Source organism: Syngnathoides biaculeatus, chromosome 5 (assembly GCF_019802595.1).
Source record: "Syngnathoides biaculeatus isolate LvHL_M chromosome 5, ASM1980259v1, whole genome shotgun sequence".
NCBI classification, from domain to species: domain Eukaryota; kingdom Metazoa; phylum Chordata; class Actinopteri; order Syngnathiformes; family Syngnathidae; genus Syngnathoides; species Syngnathoides biaculeatus.
Genome location: NC_084644.1, coordinates 11,825,755 through 11,849,689, shown reverse-complemented (window position 1 = coordinate 11,849,689; position 23,935 = coordinate 11,825,755). Strand labels below are relative to the sequence as shown.

General features: G+C 43.1%; 1 long non-coding RNA gene across 3 annotated transcripts in view; it reads left to right on the top strand.

The window, feature by feature from the left end:
• Positions 1-23,935, top strand: part of LOC133500987 (uncharacterized) — a 301,872-nt gene that overhangs the window by 198,209 nt on the left and 79,728 nt on the right. For all 3 annotated transcript variants that reach the window (XR_009795068.1, XR_009795067.1, XR_009795069.1), the window contains exon 5: positions 20,996-21,074. This is a non-coding gene — a long non-coding RNA (uncharacterized LOC133500987). The remainder of the gene's footprint in view (positions 1-20,995; positions 21,075-23,935) is intronic.

Sequence of the window (23,935 nt, the reverse complement as noted above, 5' to 3'; positions counted from 1 at the left end):
ATATATATATATATATATATATATAATACACACCGTAATTCCCGGCCTACAGAGCGCACCAGGTTATAACCCTCACCCAGTAAAATTTGTACAGGAAATACCATTTGGTACATACATATGCTGCAGCTGTGTAAAATCCGCAAGTGCCCACATTGAAACACGAGATATTTACAAAGAAAGACGGTACACGGAGAATTTAACGCTAGTGCCGCCGTGCTAATGTTAACGCTAGCGTCGCTGCACTAACGCTAGTGCCACGCTAACAGGGCCAGTTGAAAAAAAAAGCATAGCGGGAAAAATCAAAAGTCACTTCCTCGGCACATATATTTCACCGGTCTCACTCTTACATTTCCCGCTCGAGTGCCCCCCTGCGGCCGTTAGAAAAAATGCACAAATTGGCCGCATTACCGCATGAACCGCAGGATTGAAACATGTGAAAAAAGTCGTGGCTTATAGGCCCGAAATTACAGTGTATATAAAAGGACAAATATCAGTTTTGCAATAATGCACATTCTTTAGCTTCATGTTCATACCAGCTAATATCTTTGGGCGAAGATTCTGTTCTCATGTATTTAAAGCTGTACCCAATGACGACTGAAGCGATTAATCTGTTTTCGATTAATAAAATCTGATTTTAAAAAAATACATTTTTAATTCCATTTAAACAGAACATTATATCAAATTGACATATTATATATGCATTATTATTACTCACAAATATTCTGTCGTATGTCACTTTTATGATTTTTTTGTTTCCAGTCACATCCATTCAACTTACTTGCCGTACTTGCCAGACGGCTGTAAAACCACATTGATGTGCATTTTCTTTGTGTAATGTCACTTTTATGATACAACGCACACGCCTGATCAGTTCAGCAGGCACACCCTGTGTTAAATTTGTTCCATTTTGTATTTATGGTATGGCAGGTAGGCCACGCTGGTGCAAATTTTCTTTTTGTACATTCCATTATTTAAATCAGTGGTTCTCAAACTTTACACCAAGTGCCACTTGAAAAGTATTTCACTCTCAAAGTACTATTATCATAACTAACTTAAAAATAGCATAGTAGACTCATCAAAAATGAATTTGAATTCCTAAAATGTATACGGAATGTTATAGTAAGCCTCTGTAATATTATGCAGCTCCAACACTAAGACAGTATGAGGGAAAATGTAAATACTCATTCAGTTAAGTCTATTGCAGAAAAAAAAGTTAATTGTACCTAAAGAAATCTTAAAAATCAAACTGTTAAAGATTTAATTCAAATGTATTCAACTCACAAGTTGATAGTGCAGTCGTACACACACCTGACTTTGCTGATGGGAGTGTGGGTTCAATTCCTGCTCAGTGATGGTGCCAATATGATATAAATACTATATATATATATATATATTGTTCCCTTCTTACTACAGCATGTGGCAGCCGTTTTTGTGGATGGTTCGTGACCATTTATGGGCGGCCACACAACCAACAATGACACCCTTTCGCTGGGAAGTCGTCGAAGTTAAGAACCCATCATTAATCATTAAAACAATCGATTTCCGATCGGAAATTGTCTTGTTAATATAATTGAACGTTTGTCGCTCCTGTCCTTCAATGTACCACCTCAGTGTTGCTACGCACACACACACCATACACACACACACACACACCCATACACACACACACACACACACACACACACACACACACACAGCAATACGATGGCAAACATGCAAATGCGGGGGAGATAACCTCCGTGCCTCATGTCTTAATAATTAAAAGACACTGGTATGAAGTATCGGGGCGGGCGCTGCTTTATTTATGAGAGGAGCACCAACAGTGAAGTGATTGTGTTGAAACCAGGCGAGTCCTTGATCCCTGACATAAGGGTTTGTCTTTTCGGGGGCATATTTGAATATCAATGCGCAGACATGATCATCACCACTACTAGACAGACCACACACGCTCACAGTGAAGCGCGCGTGTGTGTGGTTTCAAAGGCAAGAAGCATGATCAAACACACATCAATGGTATGACTCACCGCATGTACTCACATAGATAATACATGTGTCCCTATGCAGGCCAACATGTGTTCAAGGGTCAGGTCGGTACGTGTTCTCCCATCAGCTTTGTATAAACGCGCTCCGGTATACGTATGCGCAACCTTTTCCCACAGTCGTCAAAATAAAACGAAGCGCTTCCACCCGGCTCGGGTTAATGGCAGAGGGGACCGTGACAAAGCAACCGTAAGGAACTTTAAACGTCGACATTGTGTTTTGTTGCACAAAATATGTCACCGGACAGCCATCAATGATGACAATATTCAAGGTTTAGGCTTTTTTTTTTTTTTTTTTTTAAACATACTGTGTACCACACTGTCATGAGCAAGGCTTGGCCACTTCCGAGAGGGGCATGGCCAGGCCGCTGCTCTAGGCGGTGACACCTGTCAACACTCTCAGCTGTTTCACACTGGGACTGTCAGTGGACGGGCATTTAAGTTCGAGTTTTTGTTACCGGCATTTGCCAGTTCAATGCCTGGCATTACTGAGTTGCATTCACTGCCTGTGGAACTCTCCGCTCTACGCGTAAGTTAGAGTAACTCTTGTTTGATCCTGTCCTATTGAGTTGTTAGTTTGCCCTATATTCATAGGATCTTGCTGCATGTCTTTTGGATGCCGCCTAGCGTTTTTGTACTTCTGCCTTGTCTTACTGGTACAGCGTGTGTGACCCAGTTTCCGGAATAAACTACATTGAACATTATGCCTCTGCCTCAAAGTCCTGCATTTGGGTTGTCCCTGTACCGGAGGTTCGTGACTCACACCATATTTGAATAAACAAATATCTTGTCACTTGAACCCCCCAAAATTACAAATTTGACTAGTTCAAGATTTAAAGCTTAAAAAAGACCGTCAACAAATTGAATTCAGCTAACCTGTTTTTCTTATCTGGTCATGTGACGTTACGCATCTAGCATGGAGCATCTATTGTTCATACTATCATGCAAGTGTTTTTCGTACTACGGGACTCGTTCTGTCTGTTTTTATTACAAGTTGTCATTCATTATGATCCTTCACAAGTGTGCGACGACATGAATCAATAGTGGAATTGCTCAGATTCTTTTTCCTGGTCACGTCTCACCATTGTCCAGGCCACTTGTTGCTAGGCAGAATAAGCGGCAGACAGTCACAACTATTTGGCCATTTTTGGTTTCAGGGAGTTTGTCCATTTCAAGGGGCCATACGCAAGCCCGCTACTGTTAGGAAATTCACTCCTTCCAACTTGTATGCAAGTTTTGTTCTTGACTGCTGTCACAAAAGATACATTTAAAATCCAAAGTAGTTTTCCTCTTTGATGTAATCAACGCAGAGTTCACCACTTTTTGCAGGCATTTCCTGCCATGCCTTCATGGGTCTTGGAAAAATTCAACTAGGGTAGAAAATGGATGGATGGGTGGTTCAGCCCAGAGGGGCTCAAGTTCCATAATGACAAAATGAGATTGTGTTAAAACGCAAAGTACTGCCTTGAGATACTAGTGATCCGTTCATCCATCCATTTTCTTTGCCACTTATCCTCACAAAGGTCGCGGGGAGTGCTGGAGCCTATCCCAGCTGTCAACGGGCAGGAGGCGGGGTACACCCTGAAGTGGTCGCCAGCCAATCGCAGGGCACATAGAGAGAAACAGTAGCACTCACAATCACACCTAAGTGCAATTTAGAGTGTCCGATTAATGTTGCATGTTTTTGGGATGTGGGAAGAACTTGCAAACTCCACACAGGCGGGGCCGGGATCCAACCCAGGTCCTCTGAACTGTAAGGCCAACGCTTTACCAGCTGATCCACTGTGCTGCCTGCTCCGTTCAATTTGGGTTATTTCATTGCTGCAGGAACAGAACTCGGTCATAAACCGAGAAGCCTCTGTAAAGGCACAATCGTCCACTTGTGGTATCGGCCGCCACCTCTGTCGCAATCCATCAAACTCAATCTATTTTCGCCACGCATCAGTGCGGCGTACAGTACAGCTCTGCCTTGTCAAGACGCCCAACAAAGATTGCCGAGTGCGCTGTGTTGTCCCCATCAGCATCACCGCACTTGAAGAAATCAATTACTCCCATGAAGGGCGGGCGTCGTAGGCCTGCAGGCCAGAGCGCTCGCGCTACGTCCACCTGGGGAATTACTGAGGAGTGATGCTGAGCGTCTGTACGAGCTGGTCTTGCAGGGGTCTCAAATAATCCCATCTCCTCACATTAGCGGACCTATACACTTCTCCACCGGGCCCTGAGCGCCTCACGCTCATTAGATCTGCATTAGCTTCTTTACTCTGAATCCGAAACGCATTGGGAAACAATACCTATCGCAATACATGCACACTCGATTGCATCATTCATTCATCACACTCAAGTTGTTTGCTCAGGCCTCTGACCTTGCAAAGTTGATTTGCTATAGATTTGTGTTTAACGGCCAGTCATCAGATTTTGCCGCAACGCAATGACAAAAACAGTCTTTGCGATTTCGGTCAGGTAGACTTGGATTGAGTTTGCTAACGACCGCTCAAAAATCTCGAAAACAGGTTCCAGGACACTGTAAAGTGGCCAAAATGACGTTAAATGGGAAATCCACTGGTTTGCATGAACAATGTATCCAATAGGTTATACAATATGTACTCTATTTTGACAATGTGATGTCAAATCCTTTGCATTTAATCGTGTTTTGAGAAGATTTTTATTGCCAATTGCGAATTTTCAGGGGCGCTCCCATTTTCGCGAGTCACATGACCTACGTGGGCATATGTGACGTGTTACGTGCCGCAACAATGGCTCGATTACATGGTACACCATTTATGCCCACCTCTGATTTCTCGGATTTATCCTCATCTGATGAAGAAATAGCTGTATCGGTTGATCAGGAAGACGGAGGATTACTTCCATACAGATTTGAACCTGTGGCTGTAAATAATGCCGCCGAGCGGCAGAGCCGTGAGCTCGCTCCCCCGCTCGTCTGTAAATAATGTTGAATATTCAAATGGTTCTTCGGCCGAGCGAGCTCCTGGCTCCTGGATCAACCGATACTGCTATTTCTTCATCAGATGAGGATAAATCCGAGAAATCAGCGCTGGGCATAATGGTGTCCCATGTAATCGAGCGTTTGCAACGGCACCTAACATGTCATATAAGCCCACGTAGGTCATGTGACTCGCGAAAATGGCAGCGCCCCTGAAAATTCGTAATAGTCGATAAAAATCTTCTGAAAACACTATGAAATGAGAGAGGTTTTAACATCACATTGTCCAAATAGGGTACATATTACATGACCTATTGGATACATTGTTCATGCGATTTCCAGTTTTTCTTTTTTGTCAATGGTTTAGAGACTTTTCTGTGCATCTGCTCATGCTAGACTTGTCCACCAAATGTTGTGCTGCTCAGTAAAAATGGCTTTGACCTTAGGCAACAGATTTATTAATTTAGTGTTTGATGTCCACAAACTATGTCACCTTGCTGGGCCAACATTTAACGACAAAAACTCAAATTCTTCACAGTTCACCACCCTCCATTCGCCTCATAAAATTAGTTCAAATTTGGTAGTAATTTGACAAAATCTCTCGGTAATTACTTGAAATTAGCGAGCAATTAGACATTTCTAAAGGGCGAGGCAAGACTTTTTTTATGGGTTTAATTATTATGATGTGACGATCAAATGTCATTCTCCTAAGTGAGACTGGCTTCAGGGGGGAAATTATCCATCCACAAATAATAATACTGTAATAATAATAAAACATTTAGTAAAGTCTGAAAACTGATGAGAATCAGCTGCTTTTTTTGAAATTGTTAGGAATGTAGTTGCTGTGCAGTGTTGACACATGGAGTGACTCCAGCGAGCAAGCAGGAAGCAAATAGAGTGAAATCGACAGTGTGTCATGTGTCTGATTGTAATGTGTGAGCGATATGGCAACGCGTCAAAATATGGAGAGAGAAAAGCGGCACCTTTGTACACGTGCGCACACACACTCACACAGACACACACACACTCCCCAGTTGCCATGAGGCTCTTTTGTGAACACACACGGGCGTTACAACATAATACTCCAGAAGAAAAGCTGTTTACTGACATTCCTTCAGCTCCCCTAGCAGATAAGTAATAATAATCAGCATCATAAAATGAAAAAGAACTCGGGTGCTTGTTTATTAGCGCTCTGTGGTGAAGTTCTGAACAAAAAAATCTACAAGTTCTAACAATCAAATAAGCATTTGTTTAATAAGGCTTTATAAAATATTTGCAAGTGCTTTTCCAGAGAATCGTATTTTCTCTTTTAAGAACTGCAATAGCAAATATGACAAACATATCAGCTTCTAATTTGAAGTTTTAATAAAAAGGGGACATGCTGTATTGTGGAAAATTGACTTGTATACAAATACTGTAGTTCGGTCTCTGGAGTGCCTGTCCACTTGTGTTGAAAAGGGAAGGAAAATTCCTGGTTAATTTTCAAAGGAGTATAAATTGTGGAATTTTGGAAATATTTAATAGTGGACACTTTCCTTGGGATTAAGGAGTTAGACTATTTTACTGACGTCAGCTTTATAGATTGAGGACTTTAACTACAACTGCACTTATAAAAAGGTGCTGCACATGAAAGACCGTAATTAAAATACAGTATCAATATTATAATAAGTAACTATTTTTTAATCAATTTTGTAGTTAGTCTTACAAAAGCTCCTTTTACAACGGCATTTTGCATATGTTAGGTGCTACGTTTTTTTTTTTTTTTCATTTTTGTTGCACGTGTGAAGCTGTAAGTAGATGAGAGAATTTAATGGGATGGTGTGGTTGTTTTGGATAAATAGCGTCATAATTTAAATAATCTTGCCCACCACCCTGAGTTTCTCCAATCACGATTAAGTAGCTACCTGGGCGCAGATCTGCCATTTTCTTTTCTCGAGAGCTGGACTGCACCATCCATCATGTCAAAGTTGTACTGTGAACTGTACGACCTCAACATTCTGCCCTCTCTTCATTCATCCGGACAAATAATTTCTTTCCGTGCTTATCTATGAAACATGGGCAAGACCCCACCCTATCATTTGCACGCTGCTCACCATGCATACCACCACCTCCACTCTCCGTCCAAGCGGTTTTAATTTGACACCGTAGTTCCCAAAGTCCGCACTGGTTTTAATCGGTCCATTTTCTGGCCCAGATCACGAGAGCATTCAGAGACTAATAATAACAGACACCTCATTCATCCCAACATACTTTAAAAAAGTTGTAAAAGAGAACCTTTTCTCAATGACGCTACCTGGATTATCCATCCATTCATCCATTTTCTTTGCCGCTTATCCTCACGAGGGTCGCAGCTATCCCAGCTGTCAACAGGCAGGAAGCGGGGTACACCTTGAACTGGTTGCCAGCCAATCGCAAGGCAGATAGAGACAAACGGTCGCACTCACAATCACTCCTAGGGGCAATTTCGAGTTTCCAATTATTGTTGCATGTTTTTGGGATGTGGGAGGAAACCGGAGTGCCCGGAGAAAACCCACACAGGCATGGGGAGAACTTGGAAACTCCACACAGGTGGGGCCGGGATCGAACCCGGGACCTCAGAACTGTGAGGCCAATGCTTTTACCTGGATTCTAATTGTTAAATACAGTAAATAAAACGACGAGCAAAGCATTCAGAAATAGAAGACAATTGAGCAGACCGAATTTCATCATGTCGATCTTATGTTACATTATGTTAGTAATCGACGTTACGGTGATTGTGGCGTCGTAGAACGACCATAGACTAGTTTTTACAACCCTTAACAGACCCTGAACATGCATGCAGAGCCTTTACAGCCCCCAGAGACTCCCACTGGTGTGTGTGATCACATGGGGAAAAAAAAAGGAGAAAAAACGCATCGTCACAATAATTAATTCACTTCCTCCCATCTCAGGACCCATCCCCAGTATGCTACGCTATTAATAGCTAATATGCGGCACATTAGCATGCACGGAACCCCCCCCCCCTCCAACTATACTATTAATAGGACGTGTTCAAATCATGGCTGTCGCATTAGTGGCTAAGCGCTGAAGCACGTTGGGGGCTTTACGTGTTGTTAACCGGGCATGCCTGCTTTATATGCCTCATGTGAATAATACAATCATCACACCCCACGTCGTTTTCTTTCCATTTTTTCCATCCCTCTCTCTCTCTCTCTCTCTTTCTCCCCCCCCCCCGGCATTCTGTATGAGCATCATATTTTGAATATTTAACTTGTTGAAATGGGTGTTTTTGTACTCCTCTGAGGGCCATTCCGAAAGTTCTGAAGGCATGATGGAACCATGGAAAAAGCGTTTTATTGGCTACCTATGGTCGCAAGTTTGAAGTTCAGCTATTTTTAGTGAAATAGCGGTCTGCGTTTATGTTGAGGGGCCTCCCCAGCGTAATCAGCTCAACTTCTTTCCGAGTGTCCTTAAGGTAAACACCGGCTTGTGTGCTAATTGCACCTCGTCAGCTGAGAACCGCATGAGCGGCAACATTTTATTATTGTGCAGTTGGTTTTGCTTTAAAATACTTCCGAGAAGTCCGTGATAAGTGTTATGTAGGAAATCACAATTATTTTTGGCAAATCGAAATTTTCTGTTAAAGACAATAATGGACCTTTCCGACGGCGACTTTAAGCTCCGTCCCCTGAGCCGTGTACCACAAGCTTTTAAAATGGCGAGTGGACATAACACGTTTGAAGTCGATTGTCTATTGCGCATTCCAGATAATATTGGGATATGTTTTTTGCCCAATGCGTCAGACTTGTCCAAGAGAGTTCTACAGAGAGGTCTCAACTATTTCACGCAAGGATATGTACACGGAATTAAGATTTTGGACGGAGCAGGACGCAATGTCAGAGTTACAGCGAAAAAGTTGGCGAGTAATTTTTACTTGGAAAGATTATGAGTAATATCATCGTAGTCTTTTGAAGTGAGTGGGTGTATTCATTTGACTTGGCTCGTAATCGAACCCACTGCTATGTCTAAAAGGTCTGGTGTGATACAAATAAGCAAATAGACATTTCTCTTGCATGACGTCGCCCATTTACGTATCACGAACCCGACTCTTCGGCATAAAACATTACACACTTCATTCGGCAGGTCAGTGATACGCTAACAAAGTGAAAGTTGTTCTCCTGCAATATATAAAGCACTAATAATAATTCAATCAAACTCAGAGAAGATACTTCTCCCTCACTTACCTTCGAACATACAGCCTGGTGTTTGTTGATATTATCCACATTTAGTTGTACGTGCGCTCTTCCGCCAGCCTTAATCCATCGTAGACACTTCGTCAACTGTGTTTTAGGTTTTGGAAAATGAATCTACCGGGCCCCTTGTAACCTAGCAGGATATCTTTCATCAGAATTGCACGTTCCCCAAGCGCATCTGAGGACTATTTTCTTCGTAACATTGACTTTTCCAAGCGCACGCTACTGACAACTAGCATTGCTTGTGGGACAATACGACGAGAGGGTCGTGCCAAGCCAGGGGTTAAGACAATGCGGCTATCTCATTGGCTATTATTGTACGAGTGAGTGACAGGTCGGAAAGGTCCATTGAGCTCAGAATGTAGTGTGAATTCATCCAAAATTGTGTACTTGAGAATGACTACTTCAGAACTGTAGCGAAATAGTGTTTTTGTGTGTAGTGAAATGTAACATAACCATAAAATGTTTAGCACTTATTTAAAAGTAAAATATAGGATCCATGTCAATTATTGTTTTGCAAAGATTATCATCTTTTCATCAAAATTAAATTTTCAATTTCAGTCAGCAGGTAGTTTCTTTTAATGTGCTTTACTGAAACAGAATCCAAGGTCCCAAAACTGAATGGTATTCCCCAATGAAAATAAAAGCTATGACGTTAAGAAAAGGACGGCAGCGATGGAGGACACCCAGCATTTCTTTTGGGCGGAATTTATTGATTGTTTCTGTCTGTCAGCTCCATTTTATTTCACTCTTGATGACATTTTGTGCTTCCTTAGGTCAGTTTGAAAAGCTCCTCCCTTTAAGTAGCCAACCACTGTCCTTGGTACCCCGACGGTGCCAAAAAGTGCTACGGTGTATGATTTGTGTACAAAACTGTGCTGCATGATGGATCAGAAGTTTACTCAAATTCAGTATATCATTTCCCAATTAGGACCAGATGGCGTTGTACATTTACATATCGGTTCCAATTTTTAGTTTGATGAAGACACAAGAGGTCATTCTTTAATTCCAGTTGCAGTGAGCCCGTCAACGGGGAGCAGCAAAAAGGTTTCTCATCACTACACCCGCCTTGGATTCGCCATTATCTTTCCATAAGGTCACGGCTTAGCGGCCAAGACCCAAAACGTCGGCACCCCAACCCCTCCTCCCGCTTCTTCCTCCAGGAAATTGATTATTGATCGTGAGCAACAACATAACTGATTGAGGGTGGCAACGAGACAGGCAGAGCGAGGGGAGGAACACGAGCGAGACCGCGGAGCTCAATAAAGAATGATTGAAGAGTGTCACGAGCCGACACGCCGGCAGGAAGCCTGGCGGAGACGGCGGACGCCTTTCGGGTCCCACCGGAGGCGACGGATGGTCCCGGCCTCGGCGTTTGCCGCCGTCACGTTGATCTTTTTGTGTTGGGATCATTGCTAATGCAACGTTGCACATTTTATAGTAGACCTACACGCACCAGCCATGTTCTTTCAGTCTTGTAGGGTGGCTTTAATTTTATAATTGACGATTTAGAGGCCCTCCATCCAATATATCACAATACATTTTCATCCTTGATTAATTTTATGGGAATAATAACAAAAATTGTCTTTTAACTTATATAAATCCCATGACTCCCCATGCACCAATCGAAGAATTTGAGCCCCTGTTGTTCGCATCAGCAGTTGTCCGGCGCAGTTAGTTAGCTATCTACGGTATGCATAAAGCCCAAAAATGCATTTAGTTTTTGGAGAGTCCGTTGGCACAACTCCTCTAGAGAACCTTGTTGTCAACCATGAGTGTGCGCAGGTCACACATAGAAAGAAGCTAGGCTGGGGGGTATTTATTTATTTTTAAGAGGGCCAGCAGTGTGTATCAGGAGCTTACAGGGTGTAACTTAGAGCGCCTCGTTGTCTCACCACCGAAAAACCCTGTACCAAACCAATTTCTTTTTTTCCCCCATCTTTTGGTGCTCACTGGCCCGCGGTCCCGACTTGCGCTTTGACATCAAGACCAACATTTTCCATAAATATTCATCGACAAAGCTATTAGTGCAATAATTGCATATAGGACAGGGACAATGAACGCAGGCAGGACGTCAGCTCCAAGTGGTTAACAGAGGGAGGGCACTAATTATTTAAGGGCGGTTTATTTCCATTTGCGTCGCTTTTATATCCGTTACATCATGGTTTAATAAGCCCGCATAAATATTCACGACCCTTGCCGAGCGGCAAAACCCCATGTTCAACACCCAATGATATTGATTCAAGTGTTATTACACATTTTGTTCAGATAAATGAAATACAATTACCACCTTTAGAGGGGAAGTTCCTCCTCCACCATCTTTTCTCCTTCATTTCACCCTGCCCCTCATCACGCTCCTCGCCCCCACCCCCGCCCTTCCCTCTCTGTAACCTCTCACCCCACACTCCCCTCCTCCAATCACCTTTGCCGAGGCGCATTGTGATGAATAACAATTGGCGATGCAAATGTTTAGATGCAGCGCTGGAAGCCGGTGCGCTCGCTATTTTCGCGAGATTAGCTAAATGGCGTTAATATCCGACATCGCGCATCAGATCCAGGTGTGACAATATATTGCATGGAGAGAGAATTTGGAGGTGATCACAGAATTGTTTAACACCCTGTAATCAGCGCAAAACCCCAGTTTGATCCTGTTGGGATTAATTTCATGCAAGTATTATGCAAAACAAAAAAAGGATATAAATTGATTAACAAGTCACAAAGGAGGAGAGGTGCTTGTTTTTTCTATTACTGTATTTTTCCCTCCTTTGTTAGATTCCCGATCACATTTTTGTTGCACCCGAGTCTTTGATTTTAACTATCTGCCAATAACAAGTCCCAATCCAATACAACAATATAACCACCAAAACTGAATTTTTAACATGTACATAAATTAGTAACAAGTAAAATAATATTATCCATCCATCCATTTTCTTTGCCGCTTATCCTCACGGGGGTCGCAGGGAGTGCTGGAGCCTATCCCAGCTGTCAATGGGCAGGAGGCGGGGTACTCCCTGAATTGGTTGCCAGCCAATCGCAGGGCACATAGAGACAAACTGCCGCAATCATAATCACACCTAGGGGCAGTTTAGAGTGTCCAATTAATGTTGCATGTTTTGGGGATGAGGGAGAAAACTGGAGTGCCCGGAGAAAACCCACACAGGCACGGGGAGAACGTGCAAACTCCACACAGGTGGGTCCTAACTGAGGTGGCATAGTAACTATCTGGGGTTCCTGCTATGCAGGCCTCGGCCTCTTAGGGGCACTGTGGTGTGATGCATACATTGTACTACAGTTTGCAGTTTAAAAAAAGAAAGAATAGAAGAAGAACACCATGATAAACTAATTTAAGTCGTTTTTCACAGATCAGGATGATGACATGGCTTTGAGTACTTTTGTTTTACCTATCTGTATGTGTTACAACAGAGTTTGTGTTTAAATATTCATTATTGAAGGTAAATCCTACCCGTAGTCTTGTAGCGCCGGAGAAAAGGAGTCGGAGGCGGAGTGTCGGACACAGAAACAGAACTTGCTTTATTGTTCGACATCACCAAACTACTCGCATAACGGCGGGAACTCTGTTAACCTTTCCTCCGGAAGCGCAACAACAAAAACAGTCCGTGCGGAACCCCGCACCCCAACTCGAGGTCCCGCGGGTGAATTATGTAAACACCACACAAGCCCCCCCAGAATTCACCCATAGTCAAAATCCTTGTGCCGTGGAGGGATGATGACCCGACCCCGGCGAGTGTGCACTGTAGGGGCCGATGGGGGCGGGGCCGCACTGTCCATTGAGTCACGGGACAAGGGCTCAGGCGGGGTCAAGGGTACCCCGGCGGGCGCAGGGGCACAGGGCAAGGGGGACGACCCCGACGCGGGGGGAGGGCCAACCCCAAAGCTGGGCAATGTCCAGGTGCGCGGTTTGACCCTGTCCACGGAACAGTCTCGGGTCTGCCGCCAATGTCCACGAGCAGGCTCTTATCCCCGTGCTCCAGGACCCTGAACGGCCCGTCGTATGGGGGGCGGAGAGGTCCACGGTGGGCGTCATGACGAACAAACACAAAATCCGCAGAGCGCAGGTGACGGGGCACCGGGCAGCTGGGGTGCCATGTTGCGACGTGGGAACCGGCGCAAACCCTTTTGCGGCCTCCAGCAGGGAGGACCGTTGCCTGGCTGCGGACCAGGGCGCTGTGGCGTCCGGGATGAATTCGCCGGGGACCCGCAGTGGCTGGCCGTAGACGAGTTCGGCGGATGAGGACAACAGGTCCTCCTTGGGGGGCACCTGAGGCCGAGCATGACCCACGGGAGCTTATCCAACCAGTTGCCGTCCGTCAAGCCGGCACGCAGTGCTGCTTTCATGGAGCGGTGGAACCGCTCGCAAAGACCGTTCGCCTGGGGGTGATAGGCGGTTGCCATGTTCGTTTCAGTCTCGAAAACGCCGGGACTGACGTCGGGGTCACCAGTGTAGCGCCGGAGAAAAGGAGTCGGAGGCGGAGTGTCGGACACAGAAACAGAACTTGCTTTATTGTTCGACATCACCAAACTACTCGCATAACGGCGGGGACTCTGTTAACCTTTCCTCCGGAAGCGCAACAACAAAAACAGTCCGTGCGGAACCCCGCACCCCAACTCGAGGTCCCGCGGGTGAATTATGTAAACACCACAGTCTCACATTATTTCTAGCTAGCCTGTCAAAGGGGCTTTCCATTGACTTTAGCCTTGCGATTGCGAGTTTTAAAACGAAAACTCAAGTGTTTTCTATTTAAATTTACAATATAATTTATGTTGTTGTGTGCTTACTTTAACAGCAAACTACAATTGGGGTGCCATTAAAAAATTTCAAGTTTGTTCAGGGAGGGCAAATATTGTCTTTGTGTGTGAGCGTTACTTATACTGGTTATGAAAAATACCTTGATAAGTTACATTATTCAATTACTTTTCCACTTGGCAAGATCTTTGTGCTATTGGGTTGTTTTGTCACTTTGTGATGAATAAAATGCTAATAAAACCATTCTTTTTCACCCAATCTCGATAAGATAAAAAATTAGGTGATCCACACGGATTTTCGTTTACGTGAATGGATCGGGCATCCTTACTTAAATACTGAACTGGACATTATATCTTCCATTGAATGAACAAGCTTTCTATCCTCTAATTTCTATGTTCCTTTATGAAGATTAAATGATCTTTAACATTTGACAGCTTTGTAATAAAGCTTGTAGTCATAAATATTTGCCTTCATCTCTATGATAGTGGTCATTTTCTACAAAATTAACAATTAACAGATCTGTTCTCCGAGTCAAGCACTGGCTCAAGAGGGAAGAAAGTGTCTTGGAAAAGCGAAAGTTCCTTTATAGTTCTTTGAAACTTTATGATCTCCCATAACGTACTGCTCTCGGAATCACAGCTGCCGCGTAGGAGAAGAGTGTCCACTAGATCACATAAAGTGAATCTATGTTTGGGAATATCTATAAAGATATATATGGAGAGAGAGTCGGAGAATATTGTTTTATTTCACGAGACAGCTGAGCTGTAATCGGCCTGAGGGGGACACTTACAAACACATGAATATGACCCGAGCCAGACACAAAGAGATGACACGTGCACACACACACACACACGCAGATGTACATTTATGTGGCAAGACAGACACAAACACAGACAGTGTGGACATAAGCAAGACTAAGGTGTTTGATGCATGCATAAATATACTCATACATGCGTGAACAGACGCACACACACGCTGCTACTCACCTTAATTGGCCCACCGAGCGACACTTAAGAAGCCTTTGAGTGGAAGGCGGTGGGAGATGGGCGTGGAGGAGAAGGGGAAGAGGCGAGTTAGGGCATGAGGAGGAGAAGGAGTCGAAGAAGAAGAAAGCTCACCGTGCGTTTCTGCGGGTAATTACAGATGCAGATTTGCCACTTGCAATATGGCTGCATTCATTTTCATCTGCGCTCTGTCCTTCCAAGCTGCCCCTGGGGAGGCGCAGACGTAACGTATTTGTGTGTGTGTGTGTTGGAGGGGGCAAATCTGGGAGTCGAACTAACAAGATGGGAAAGAAGGAAGGAAAATGGGATTGTGTGAGAGTTTCTCTTTCAGGCAGTTTTGGTTTCATTCGCCACCATGATGGTCTTGCAATGAATCCATCAATATTGGGGAAAGTGTTGGATTCAGACTTTATTTTAAGATGTTCACAATTTGGAATTTTTACCTTCGACGTCCCGGTGACATTTTGCCCCATTCAGTTTTTTTTTTCTTAAATGAGTAAAGGTTTTATTTTTTTTTTTCATTTTGACTGTTCATTAATGTTCATTTAATGAACTTGAGCTATACTAAAATCACCACCTTACAAATGCAACCCCCCGCCCACATTATATCTCATCATAAAGCAATCCTTAATGTCAAGATTTTACGTTGTACTAGCTTTCAAATGTTATATTTTTCCACTACATGGCGCTGCTTTCCCCATTCAAAGCATGCAGCAAAAGGTCCAATGAAAACCAGTGAAACTGTCATATTTATTTATTCAACATGTACCATATCATAAATTCAACCTTTTTGTTAATTAAGCCATACGGACTTCTGGCTTTCAAGTTGTCTTTTTTTTTTTTAATACATTTAGCAATATAACACTATTTATTTTTTATTCTGAGCATGCAGTCAAATACCATACATTTTCACCCCTTATTTATTTTACCATAAAAATATCCAATGCTTCATGTTAAGATTTCAGTTTGGACTGCTGACTTTCAATTTGCATAGTCCTCCACCAGATGTCGGTAGTTTTTCCTCTATTCAAAGCATGCAGCAAAAACGTTACTACGCAAAAGCAATCCCAAACTATGGCTCTCAGTATCCATAAGTAAATAATTCTTGAAATATACGGATTGGTATTAGTTAAAAAAAAAAAAAAAACATACTAGCCTTGGTTAAAAAACGTACAGTACATTTCAGGCTGAAGTAGTTTAGAAAGATTGACTCCTTGAGTAGAAATATTTAATATTTTTTGAAAGAGTTTTACGGTAGGACTTGAGAATTAGAAACATTCCAATTATCTTCCCATCCACAATTGTATCTTGCATTGGTGATATGGGATGAATTATTGTTTAATATTATCATTTGGGTGGCACTGTGATGCAACTGCTTAGAGCGTTGTCCTCAAAGTTCTGAGGATCGGGGTTCAAATCCTGCTCCCCGCCTGTGTGGAGTTTGCATGTTCTCCCCATGCCTCTGTAGATTTTCTCCAGGTGCTCTGGTTTCCTCCCACATCCCAAAAACATGCAACATCAATTGGACACACTAAATTGCTCATAGGTGTAACTGTGAGTGCGACTGTTGTCTGTCTCTGCGTGCCATGCAATTGGCTGGCAACCAGTTCAGGGTGTACCCTGCCTCCTGCCCAATGACAGCTGGGATAGGCTCCAGCATTCCCGCCACCCTCGTGAGGATCAGCGGCTCTGAAAATGAATGATTGAATGATCATTTATGATGAAACATGCAGTATTTTCCCATCCAGCCATCCATCTTTTTTATATACTCTTAGTACACACAAAACACAATCACAGGACATCTGAGTATATTAGTAATAGTTATAATATTCATAGTTAAATTCACAATTAAAGTAACATTAATGTAGTCTTCATCTCGAAAATGCGCATTGTATTTCCGCCCTGAGACAAACATGTGTTCGCCTCGGTCCCAGGCTTCAGCTGCGTGGAGATTGATGACCGGCGCAGACTGTTAACAGGATGTGCCGTGTGCCAGTTTTCTCCGCCGAAGTCCATCGTGAGTCTCTCTCGCTCACTTACATAGCCTGCATAGTCGATGCGCACACATACGCACACACCTCCCCCGTAAGACCACCTGGCTTCCCGCTAGCCATCCGCCAGCCAGCGGCTCGGCCCGATTAATTATCTCGGCGCTTAATTGAATGTAGAGGGACTCTACGGGGACGGCTCATTAAACTGATGTTTGTCTCCGCTGTTTATCTAGGCTCGGCTAAAAGATATTCACACACATACACATGCAAGTACACCTCCAGCATAGGCACAATAATTTCGAGGATATGGAAAGGTGCGGGTCTAACCATTTATTTTCTGAAGTTTGATTTATGATGGTAACAATGGAACCGATATTTAGAATTTGGACAACAAACTCCTCAATGAAATTTGACCATAGCAGAGCCACAAATGGGTAGGGGAGGGTCGGGGGGGGGGTTACACTTAAAAAGACAATAGGGCTTTTTTTGTCCCTATTTTGTCAAGGACAACAAACACATTTTACTCTATAAAATGATCCCATGGTCTGAGGTGCGTCAAGAATGGCTTTTTTTCAAGACGGGCCAGAGCCTTAATCTTTAATATTAAATGTGATCCACATTACGAACCAAAATCTTTGAGCGAGTCATGACGCTGAAAATTGTGACATGAAACGTGAAAGCAACTTGACTAAGGAACAAGAAATTGACCACAAATGGAAATAAACGTGTGGCATGGTGGATCAGCTGGTTAAGCGTTGGCCTCACAGTTCTGAGGTCCCAGGTTCAATCCCGAAACCTCCTGTGTGGAGTTTGCATGTTCTCCCCATGCCTTCCTGGGTTTTCTCCGGGTGGTCACTCCGGTTTCCTCCCACATCCCAAAATCTTGCAACATTAATTGGACACTCTAAATTGCCCCAAGGTGTGATTGTGAGTGCGGCTGTTTGTCTCCATGTGCCCTGCGATTGGCTGGCGACCAGTTCAGGGTGTACCCCGCCTCCTGCCTGTTGACAACTGGGATAGGCTCCAACACTCCCCGTGGCCCTCGTGAGGATAAGCGGCTAAGAAAATGGCTGGATGAGTTTGCCACGTGTCATGAAGTATTTACCAAAGCAAGTCTTTATTGACAACATCATCATTTTACAAACATTCTGTAACACTTGGGGAATATCGTCAAAACATATCTGGTCGGGATTTTTCTTCTTCCTTTTTGATCGCATTTGATCGTGCAATATTTCTGTCTTGGAGGATTGGATTTGAGATCAGTTGTTGAACAGAATCTTTGTATTCGGTACGCCGTTGAGATGATTGGAACATACCACGCAAAGTGTGGTATAAATGCCTGATTTTTGTGACAAACGAGTTACATGAAATGGATGGGGAAAAAAATCCCTCCATCCAAAGATGTAAAATGGCATACATTTCATTGTCTAAATACTGACTTTCATATTTTGTTTTCTACTGTTGTAGTTCCCCCCAATATGGTACTGTCTCTTCCTCTTAGGTCGCAAATCACTTTTTTTAATGGTGTTTTACAATATGGACTCTTTACACAGCCCACGACCTGTGAGGCCTTATGGAAGCAAGGCGTTATTAATAGAGTGCATATGTGATGAGATGTAATTAATGCAAAGCACTTTAGGTGTGACAAGCAAGCCCTTGGTCTCGGCATTAAGCCTCCCATTGTTGCCCGATAACAAGGATTCTCTTGGGGGAGGAGGGAGAGGCGGGGCCTTAGAGAGGGGAGCGTCAATCTTTTTCTCGTCTTTGTTTTTATCTCCTCCTTCACGTTGCTGCTGTCATGTAATCCTCCACGCCGTGACTCGCTAATGATGTCATCTTGTTGACGTGGAGGGGGATTTGAGGCAGTGCCCCATTTTGGAGTATCTACCTTAATCATCAGTAGCTTGTTTTATTGCTTTTCGTGACTTTAATTAGCTGTAATGGCTTCTAATAACAGAAATATTAATCGGTATAGATTCAGTCAAAGGACTAAAATAAAGTAAAACTACTCACGCTTTGAAGATGTTTTCCCCCCACTTGTATTAAACGATCGGCCTTGATACCAGTTATATGTTAACGCTAAACATCTTGTAACTTTGTCTTCAATTACTCATTATTCAGCAAAAAATAGTTATAAATTACTGACCTGACAGCCTACATTTTTTCCAAGAACTAAGATAAAATTTACATATTCAGTGTATGTGTTTAATTTCTTCCCTGAATGTGCTTGTAAAATAAATGCTCCGTAAATGATCTTCCCCATTTATTTGATGGAAATTCCATTAATGAGTTCCAGCCCCCTCCCAACTCCCAAAATAGCTGTTTTTATTGAATAAGAAAAATCGTATTCTGTAACATAGTCATGTATTAATGCACTCAGTGATGACAAAAGTAAATAGAATGGGAAAGAATTACATTTTTGTCACTTTTTTTTGTTTCAATTCAATGAACATTGTACTGCTCGTTCTGGTGTGCACAGCTTAGTCACCTGGGCACCAAATCATAAATCCATGCCAACATCTCGCACATAGAGCCACATTCAGCTTCTGAGTAGGCACATAGCTACGCTGGTCAATCTGAGGATAAAGAATATATGCCTGTCGGTATTGTTATATTGTCTGTTGTTTCATACGTTGTTTTCAAATACTTGTTGCTTAAAGTTCACAAGGTGCGACATTGATCCTATCCGTTAGCTTGTCTGTGGCTATTTTATTAGCATTATGCTAAACTCAATTTAGCGTAAGGTGTGTTTGTACACATGCAATTCTCCTTTTACATTTAGCTTCTGCTTTTTCATCTAATTCTTTTTATGTCAAACTGCTACTTTTTATGAACTAAGTGGAGTTTGAGTCATTTTACATTGCTCTTACTTCAAATTTTTGCTTGTAAGTCAAAGCAAAAACCGAATCCAAATGACAGCTAATAACTGCAGGTTGGGTCACTCATTTTTCAAGGCACCACTGTACAGTATGTGTCTATATAGCGGGGCAAACCAACAGGTTTTTGTCATGGTTTTCACTTCACGTCAGCAGTAGTCAGTCATTCTTCTGCCATTCGGAAGTACCCGCGTGCCAAATGTTTATAACATTATTCAAAGGTCTATTGACGGAACACCTTGGTCCGGCAGACTGACCATGCGACAACATTCTCCAGATCAATGTTCATCCTTGCGCCTACACTCGCTGCACACCTCTGAGCTCAGACCTGGTCCTGTAAAAACACCTCGAGGCCTCGTCAAGCCTGCCACATCACCCGTTTCATCCCCATCTGGGGGTGATCCATCTCGGCAGGCCGCAGCCAGGCTCCATTACTCCCAGACGAGCTGTGAAATGGCCATTATGTGTGTGCAGGCATGTGAGAGGTGGGGTGAATTGGGTTGTAGTGGGGGGGAGGAAGGAAAACCGGGCCTCCAAGTGGACTGTCAGCTTTTAGCTGCCGACAATGGCCCTCGAATATGGGGTTTCAATACCCTGCTTAGGTGCCGAAACACAAACACACTGGAATGACGTTGACTTGCCATTCAAGCTGAGGGGCACAAACACACGGAGCGACAGAGCAGCTGCAGAAAAACGAGCCACTCCACTGGAGGAGTAGTTTTACTTTTGCGTTATTTACTGTAGACAGTGGTTATGACACATGTATGGGTGTCAACTGTAAATGCAGTGAACCCCTGCAACATCCCGTCCCAGCTATTTATCATTCATTTTTAAAACATGGTTTTTCATGGGGTTTTATTGGATGGATAAGGAGACAAAAAAGAAAACAGATGAAAAAGGAGATGAAGACAATAAAGATGAAAAAGAGGTGGATGAAAACAAAGATGAAAAGGGTTGACAATGAAGATGAAAGAGACAAAAAAAATCTTAATTACCATAACATCACGCTACTTTCTGTTAGCCCGTCTCCAGTGTTTCACATTATAGGTTAGCATTAAGCTAGCAGACTTTTGTTCAATGGTTCGTTTGAACATTGCGGTGTTTAAATGTACAGTACAATGTTTAACTTTGATTTGTTTTACATCAGATTGACGTTCAATTTCAACTGGGAGTGGCAAACGGCTCGAAGCAAGCAGACTTCATGTCACACGGATGATCTTCTAAAGGTAGGCTTGCAATTGGTTTGTATTTTTCGTGTTTTGAGCAATGCTACCCTAGTGTCAAATTAAATCAACACAAATGGTGTAAATCCTGAAAGTGTGGAACTCCAAAACTTCCAGAAAAGATTTTGAAACGGTAAAGGCATCCAAGTCACGTATTACGTATTTTTATGGGACAGAGTGGATGTGTGTTTACAGGGCAGTGCGAATCAATCCCAAAAACTGCCCCATGTTTCCACAAAATTGGCACAAGGTTCAACAGAGTTGAAACAGCTCTATAGATCATCATTTACTATATCCAAATTATAATGAGGATATTCTCGGGATGGGTCAAAACTGATCTGAAACAAGACCAAGTTTCTGGTCTCAACTTTGTACATAGGTGCTCCTTTTTGGGTTAGCAAAGGGGCCACTTTTGTAGGAAATACAATAGAAAAACTATTTAGCTCAACATGGCTCACAAATTTTCAAGAATCACCCCCTTTTATGGCCCGTTCCTTGTCTTCCACCTCAACACAACCAAAACCCGACTTGACTGTGCTGGTATTTGGACCGGACCTTTGAGGCACGCGGTTATAAATGGCGTGTGGTAGATAATGTCAATACTCGGTGATTGGACTGAGCCCGGCCAGTCGCTAAAGGTCAGGGAGGGAGCGCGTTGCTTGATTGTCTTCCAAAGGCAGCCCATTGAAGTTTGCCCGGTGGAGTTCGGTGGTTTGAAAATCGGCTCTGAGGCCAAGTTATCCGTCTGTGTCATCGACGCCGCGTCGGTCGCAGCACATTTGGAGGCAGGGGTGGTGGGCTTTCTTTGGACGGGCTTTTTCGGACACCAGACGAATGATCCTAATCAACCTTTTGGGACGCGGCATTGATTTCATTAACGTTAAACTATCGTCACAATTAAATGGGCTTTCGATGAGGGCTCAGGGACGTCGGTGAAAGATGAGCGCGTTCTTAGCCGTACTCACGTTGACAAATGGATGCCGTAAAGAAGGTAACAGTTGATTATTATGCCAATAAATGGAGTATCCTTCAGTGACTGTTCCCAAGAGAATTTAGTATGACTTTAGTCTTTAAAAAAAAAAAAAAATCATGCCATGTTTACATTTTCCCAAAATAAATTACGTTTAAATGTGACGCGATCCTTAAGACTGTCATTAAGTGGTCTTAAATTATTCACAGTGAGCGTTTGTTTGTTTTCACACGTTTCGTGAATTCATGATTTATATTATAAGGGAAGTGGACTACTTTCAATTACATACCAAATAAGTATTGTTCGTTACACCGCTTGTTTTTAGAATTTGCAGATAAGAATTAGAAACCAAACTCCTTCCTCCCATGCTCATTACACTTTTGCTAAATGTTAATTAGACAATTATGCAATGTATTGCTTCTTTCGGTGCACCCTCATAGTAAGTCATCCGCTTCACAAATGTGCATATACACGATCTACATACATATGCATTAAAAACCCAAATCCGTATCATTTCATATTTATTGCACATTTGCAGCTAATTCAGTTAGGCTTGCTTTTTTTCCCCCGTATTTCAACATCATAGTCAGTTCCTCACATTATGTGTTGTGTATTCATCCATTACAATTAAGCCTTGTGATTGATCTCAGATGCATTCAATCAGTAGACAATCTGTGATCTAAATGAGATCAATTTATTCCTCATGTTTGTTACACATTTATAACATTTTTTTACATTAAATACAGAATTCCTTGTTTTCAACTACCACAGTCCACCCTAATCATCTCCCACATTGCATATGTAGCATGTACATACTGTAGGACTTCACAAAGGTGTTCACTGAATAAAAAACAGTGATGTGAATAAATAATTAAAAAAAAAAAAAAAACTGTGACATCAGTGTTCCATTCAGCTAGATTGTACAAATTGTCTGTGGAAAATTAGACACATTCTACATTGAAATGTCAGACTCTATCCTTTTCATCGACTCTATTAAGATCATCGTTGTGCGTGTATTGTGGGGCCCCCGCCTCGGCACCTCTTCAAAGGCGTTGAGTGGCGCCCTTTGTGGCATTGCGCTCCCGTCCCTTTCGCCAGCGCTCCTTTTTGTCTTAGCATTTCATATTTAATCGAGCCAGCCCGGGAAGCGGGAGGATACCTGAAGCTTTGGGTGGGTGGGTGGGTGGGTGGTTGGGGGAGGGGGGCGAGCGAAAGGACTCAAGCCACCGTTCAAGTGTCTCTTCTGCCTCGCTCGCCGGCTGCATCCTCCCTCCTGCTATCCTTTCAACACAATTTATAAGCACATCAAAGGGATCCATAACGCCCCCTCCCACTCCCCCGCTTCCATTCTATTGGGATGATAAAGTCATTGAACCTCCCCCACACCCCACCCCGCCATCTCACTCACCTCATCCACGCACAGTTGCCTGCTTTCAAACAGGTGTTGACCCATAAGGGACACTTGAGTACAGGAGAGATGCGGAATGAACATAAAGGTGGCCTCCAGAATCGAGTGTGGATCATCTCTATTGCACTATTAAGTACTTTCACTCCAATTCAAAGCTCATAAAAACAGTGGCACTGCCAAATTGGAACGCAGTTGTGACACTGGTTGACTTCCAAGTTCTGATTTCAAGTGAACTGAATTGGCTAAAATGTCACATCCAGTGCGTTTCCAGGCCTGGCAAATTTTGGTGTGTCCCAACATAGACCACTTCGTCGTCTTTTCCTTTCGGCTTGTCTCGTCAGGGGTCGCCACAGTGCATTATCTTTGATGCACGCATATTTGCTTTGCTTTACTCCTGATGCCTTTCTGATGGAACCACTCAGCATTTAGCCTGGGAGAAAAGCTTGCAGCACCTGGTATTCCCATGCGGTCTCCCATCCAAGCACT